The sequence below is a fragment of the Lissotriton vulgaris genome, chromosome 3_1 (genome assembly GCF_964263255.1).
Source record: "Lissotriton vulgaris chromosome 3_1, aLisVul1.2, whole genome shotgun sequence".
Lineage (NCBI taxonomy): Eukaryota > Metazoa > Chordata > Amphibia > Caudata > Salamandridae > Lissotriton > Lissotriton vulgaris.
This window is the reverse complement of record NC_141689.1, coordinates 1,739,422,317-1,739,428,316: the sequence shown is the minus strand read 5'-3', so window position 1 is coordinate 1,739,428,316 and position 6,000 is coordinate 1,739,422,317. Positions and strand designations below refer to the sequence as shown.

The following is a 6,000-nucleotide window of genomic DNA, read 5'->3' as shown; positions in this document are numbered from 1 at the left end:
GGGGCATTCTTAAAGTTTATAAGAGCTGTAGGTCCGCCTGCTGAAATGTATAAAATCCAGGCCAGGGGAGCTTCTCTCTATGGTGTCGAACTCTGGGGCCCTTGCCACCCAAACGTCCTCGCCACAACAGAGAACTCTTTCCTTAGACAACTTTTAAATCTACTGAAGAGTACTCCTTTAACACCCTTGAGGATGGATCTTGGGATTGGCCCGATAAATGAAATAATGACCTCCCACCCGCTATTATTTTGGCACCGCCTTTGGAGCACGCCCGAGCTCTTAAATTATAGGGAAGAACTGAAGGATGTACTCTGTTCTGGTAGCAGGGAATTTATCTTGGCTATCCCATATTCACTCTAGATGTCATACATTGGGGCTTGCAACCCTATAGTCTTCTCCCGAGGAACCCTGCTCCCTTACCTAAAAAAAGCGCTGAAGTGTATCATTAAAGAACATAATTATTAATAGCCAGAGCTCCGTAACTAGCTAAGAGTGCCAACTAATTGCGTATGCTGCTATTCTAAAAAATCTATTTTTTCCCATGTGTAAATTTGCAACTGCTACCTAGGCATTTTTAGCTTTTTAAATTGTTATTACTGGATTTTAACCTCTATTTATTGACAAGTTCTTATATATTTTTAATGTGTATATTTGCCCTGTGTTCGAGTAGAATCCTTGTTTCTCTATATTATGATGTCTTGCCCCGAGTACCTGTACAAATGTCATGTTCCCCTATTCCTGGCTATTATCTGTAGTCTTCCCAAAATTGAATACATAACTATTTCTACATTTGCGTGAAAGTGAATTTTGAAGTTCTTTGTATATTTTCTGTTTGTGCTTTTATGGCTTACCGCCAAAATAAAGTTTATCTGAGCTGAACTGAACAAATGCTACAGTATCTTTGCATATGTATACATATACCACATTAATTGCATGGTGCACAAGGTTACACTCTGACGATTATGCAGCAGCAGATGGTTTATGTGGCAACTGCGATAAATCCATAATTATGCGGAAAACGCCTCAAAGTGGCATCATTTCAGTGGCTCTGCTTATAAGTCAGGCGCAGCACAGAGTTCCATGCGTGGTGCATAAGAGAAGTCCAACCTCGAAAGAGAGGTTCGATGAGCGGCACACGAAGGGGGCATGCGGTGGACAGGATGGCATTCTCCTGAGGGGACGAACGATGACAGCACAGTAGAGACGGAGTTGTCCTTGCTGGAGAGGTTTTCGTCGCTTTCAACCTCTGAAAACAGCAGCAAAACTGTTCAATGGTGCTCGACCCATAATTTGAGTCGGGGGCTGATTTTGACGCACAGTATTTAAACCAGCCATACCTTTAGCACCACGGGGCTAGAAGCTCTGAGTCCGTATGCCCCCTCTTTTCTATTATGAAAACAGGCGGATGTTGAACTGCAGCTGATGGAATGTTTTTTTTAACTAAATTAATTAAAAGCAGGGTCCGAACATCCGAAAGGGTTCTCTTAGAACTCGTCGAGGCGCTGGTCCTGGCTGCGCGCAGGGGTCCCCGTCCTCTGCGCGTCTGAGCGCGCTCTTCGCGATGTCCCCTGTGCCGTCGACCCCTGTCCTCACTCTGTTTGCGCTGCCCTCCCTCTCTCCGCGCAGCCCTTCCTTCCCCGCCCACCCCTGTGCAGACAGCGCCCTCCCTCCGCTGTCCGGGCTGACACCTGCCGGGAGGAGCAGTGGGGCGGTGGCTGCGCGTTCATCCACAGGGACCGCCGCACTTCGCCCTTAGCGCCGATCTGATCCCGCGGGGAGGGGGCAAGTACCCATGAGTGAAACCGGGAACCCTGCAACAGCCGCTAGCGCTTCGAGGGAGCCCTCCACCTCGCGTGCCGACGGGCCAGTGGCCAACGAGAAGCAGGGTCTCCGAGTCCATCCACTGCGCATCATATATCGTTTTTAAGTTGGAGGGGTTTACATTACTCATTTCTAAGTGGTCGGCTTGGACACTGCTGAGGAGCTAGAACGTCGAGATCACACAAAGTTTGGTGTTAAGAAAAGTTGATACGACTGGCTGGCTGGTGAGGCAGAGGAAGGGCACGGACATACGTCTGCGCGCCCAGGAGTTAGGGCTTTGCCCTGGACAGCGCTGTGAGGTGCGACAGCGGCGCTGGTGGAGCAGGTGCATTGCTGAAGAGACGAGGTGAGCATATGCGCTTCAGGGAGAGACGGGAAGATGTGCTTACAGACGCTTTTTTGGTAATTTCTGGATTTTTCCAGAGCATGGTACACGCTCCCTAATTCATCCATACATAGGCTCTGGACTAGCTGATAGAATGGTGACAAGTTTGCCATACAATGAACCTGAAGGGAACCGCGTAGAGTGGCAGATGCGTGGTTGGGCAGGTGTGTACCCTGCTTACGTCTCGTCCACAGGTGAGAACTCAGGGGACCCTGACCCCGGCGGTATACCGCCTGACCCCTCGGCTCAACGGATCAGCTTTAGACCTTTCATTTGAATCTGTCTGAGGTGAGTTGGCATCCACATACCCAATACCTTCTCGCCTCTCATCATCCCCTTTCCGCCTCCCAGCCACTGCTCGGGTCTGTCATTGCCTCCCGCGCGCGGAGGAAAGGGCACCGGGACAGAAGGTTGCCCTTTCCAGAGCTGTGAGGTCGAACAAATTCCCGCTTTGTTCAGCACGGTTTTATGTCCTCACTTCCACTTCTCTCACCGCCTACTCTGGGATTTACAAGACTTTTTCCACAATTTAATAATGGGTTTGAAATTTTATGGCAATGTGTCGCGTGAGGAAAGTGCAGAGCGCATGGTCTGGTTTTATCAAAGGCACGGGAGCTGTAAATGCGCTCCAGGGCCGTCTAGCAGGGTTCCTCCCTCTTGGGCTCCGCGTTTCTGGGCAACACCTGTAAAGAAAACCGCTGCAGAGGTAGAGGCGGGCGAGTCAGCAGATTAACGGGGAGAACCGAGGCCAGCGTGGGTGGCTGGCAGAAGTCACATGAAGGCTCAGCTCGTGGTTGGCCGAGGGCCCAAGAGGACCTCGAGCTCAGCTAGAGTCAGGCTCGAGCCTTTAGTGCGTTGCCTATCTCCATCCAGAGCTCAGCACAGGTTTGCTAACACTGGTGTGTGTGTGACCTTCTCCTCGCCCTTGTGGAAGGTACAGCCTTCCTCATCCCGCTCCACTATTTCAACTCACAGGCTTGCCTTTAAGTCCTGAGCCAGGACTACTCTTCAATGCGCACCTCTTCTCCATTCGCTTATAGACAGACGTGTCTTCTCCCTACCCCCAACCTCTCTTTTCCATTGTGTGGTGATCCTGTACGCACCTGCTTTGTCCCATTTGCCACCGATGAACCCGTTGCCCGTCCTCCGTGTCACCTGGGTCCAGATTACACAAACTGCCACAGAGCGCTCATTGGTCGAGAAGCGCCGTTTATTACTTTATTACATTCTAAATGCACGTACTATTTCGCACTGTTTATTTCTGCAGTAGTCAGTGACGTTTTGCCGAATTAAAACATACTTTTATTTTGTCTATGAAGACCTGGTACGTAAACAAAGTAATACGAATATTTAATGATGGCCGCTGAAGGTCAACAGTCATCGCACGAGGAAATGGGGCGCTGTGGCACACACTCGAATATTGTAATACGGTGCAAAATAGAGACCAGTGAAATGTGTTAAAATCTGTTGTGAATGTTCAAAGCAAAAAATGAAAAAATACAATATCACTGCGCAAGAAACAACATTGTGGATAACTGTCTGCTCCTTGCTAGCTCTGTATGTGTGCCACAATTAAACAAATAGACGACGAATAATGCTACATATAGGGACATTTCAACAGCATTATGAATTTTGGACAGCCTCTTAGACGGTTGATGTTTTTAGCAGAGCTTTTCTTATCAATGTGCGTGCTCGTGGCTCAACAGTAAAACTTTCCGACCCACATCTTAAACATCTCCCGAACCTGGCAGCTTTCAAGAAACAAGCGTTGGCAAAGCCTATAGGTCTGGCACTGGCAGTCAGCCTTTTGACCTTTTCAATGCTTGTTTTCTTTCGTTATGGTCAACCTTTCGTGTTGGGGAAGCTGTCGGACCCTTCTCAATCTAAAAAAAAAATGTCTAGAAGTAGAAATATTGTTTTGGTTTCAAAATGTAGACATTAGTCCCTGCCACTGAATGAAGCTACTTTGTGTATGAATGCGCACCTTGGGAAAGGGTGAAACACCGTCTCGCACAGTGAAGTTAGCCAATGGCTGAAGTGGGCTGAACCACTACCCCTTGCTGTAGTGGGCAGATGAAAAATGTGAATGACTTATCAAAAGACCAATGGATGAAGGGAGATAGTTGAAAGCCACAATGCGTTACTATATTATAGATATATTTTAGTAAAATCTAAAGATAGCTAATGCCTGACTGAAAAAGCCCAAACAAGCCTAATCTTTGAGTCATTCATCAGCCTGTCCAACCACTGTGACTAGCACTGTCCCCTCCCCTCCCCTTCCCCCTGAAGCTCATAGCCCGACTCTACTTAGTTTGACCTGTGGCGGCCGGCACAGGTAAGCGCAGTGGGGCGTGGCAGTGCGTGGCAGGGGGAAAGCCGACGGAATAGGTATTGTTTATTCAACTATACCTGTAATCTGTCGACTCCCCCTTCCCACCCCAGCCTGCCTTACCCCACCACCCTACGGTGTTTACCTGTGATGCCCGCCACTGAGTTTGACCTTCACAGAAGATAAAAGCTCAACACATACCATACCATGTATCCTGTCCCAACATTCGCACAGATCTCCAGCTAACCAGGAAGTAAGTGATGCAAGAAGAATCTGAATCCCCACATTTAAAAACAGCATGAAGAAATAAATAAACTAAAAGGTTGCCATGCAAGATACATTTAGAAGGAGAATGATAGTATGAGCTCTGCAAACAGTGGACAAATCATCTGATATGGCTGGATGAATGGATGCATGAAAAAGCACTAGTTATTAATCATCTTGCCCAGCATGCATGGAGGAGAAGGAGGGCGAATTGTGTGGTCATGACTCAAGGTTCAAGGCATAGGAGGCTTGGGGTGTGGTCTTTGTAAAAAGGAGGCAATTATACCGAAGGGGCAGGGAGCGGGGTTTGAGACAGTCAATCCCTTGATTCACATGTGTTAGTGCTGTCTTCCATCCTCTTTTCCCTCACCAAGTCCCTCATTTTTTTCACCTTTTCAAGAGCCTATGTGATATATGCAGGCTTGTGTCAGCATAGCCAGTTGAAGCCCTAAGGATTCTGGTGCTATAATATTTCATAGACCGGTGCATTAAAGGGTAACGTGTGAGTCGGTACTGACGTGAGTAGTGCTGCGTGCATGCCTGATATTTCAATGTCTAAGTACATGTATGAAAAGTACTAGGAAAGGAACAGGCCAATTCACACACAAAATTTAGGAATCCTGGGCTTGCAAAGGCATTCCACCATCTACCAGTGCTCCATCGACTCACGACACCCAGTGCACAACTCGTAGCAAACACAAGGAGATGATGGATGGGGTGCTTAATCTTTCCAGACACTCACCCCCAGTCACAGATCTGGGTTGAATCCATCATCGTTCTTTAGCTCACTTTGCCACCCCAGTTCATACTCAGATATATGTAATTGAGTCTAGAACACTAAGAGGCACATTTATGAAAAAGTCGTGCGGTGAAGCACAGAAAGTCATCTTGCTGCGTGGCACTGTGCCACTGAGAAAGGTCAGGAATGTGACATTTATACGGCATACAGGACATTCCTGATTCCCCCCCCCCCACTCCCCTCCACTGTACTGGCACACAATGGGCAGCCTAGCACCAACACCCTTGCAGAGGTTTATCTATGCAGAATGCAGCACACATAGAGAGAAGACGTAACAAGGAGAAAAAAAATATATTTCTCCTCGTTACAAGTCTCCTGGGGAGGCATATTGTTTAGGCGCATTCCCAGGTTTACAAATCTTGTCATTTTAGGAATGTGCCAAAACTGTGGGAGTTACGTGGG

At 47.9% G+C, this 6,000-nt stretch overlaps 1 protein-coding gene across 1 annotated transcript in view; it reads left to right on the top strand.

Moving 5' to 3' along the window:
- Positions 1-1,475: 1,475 nt before the first annotated feature.
- Positions 1,476-6,000, top strand: part of UGT8 (UDP glycosyltransferase 8) — a 320,715-nt gene continuing 316,190 nt past the window's right edge. Inside the window, exon 1 of the mRNA XM_086962163.1 lies at positions 1,476-2,167. The gene's annotated coding sequence lies outside the window, so the exon portion shown is untranslated. The remainder of the gene's footprint in view (positions 2,168-6,000) is intronic.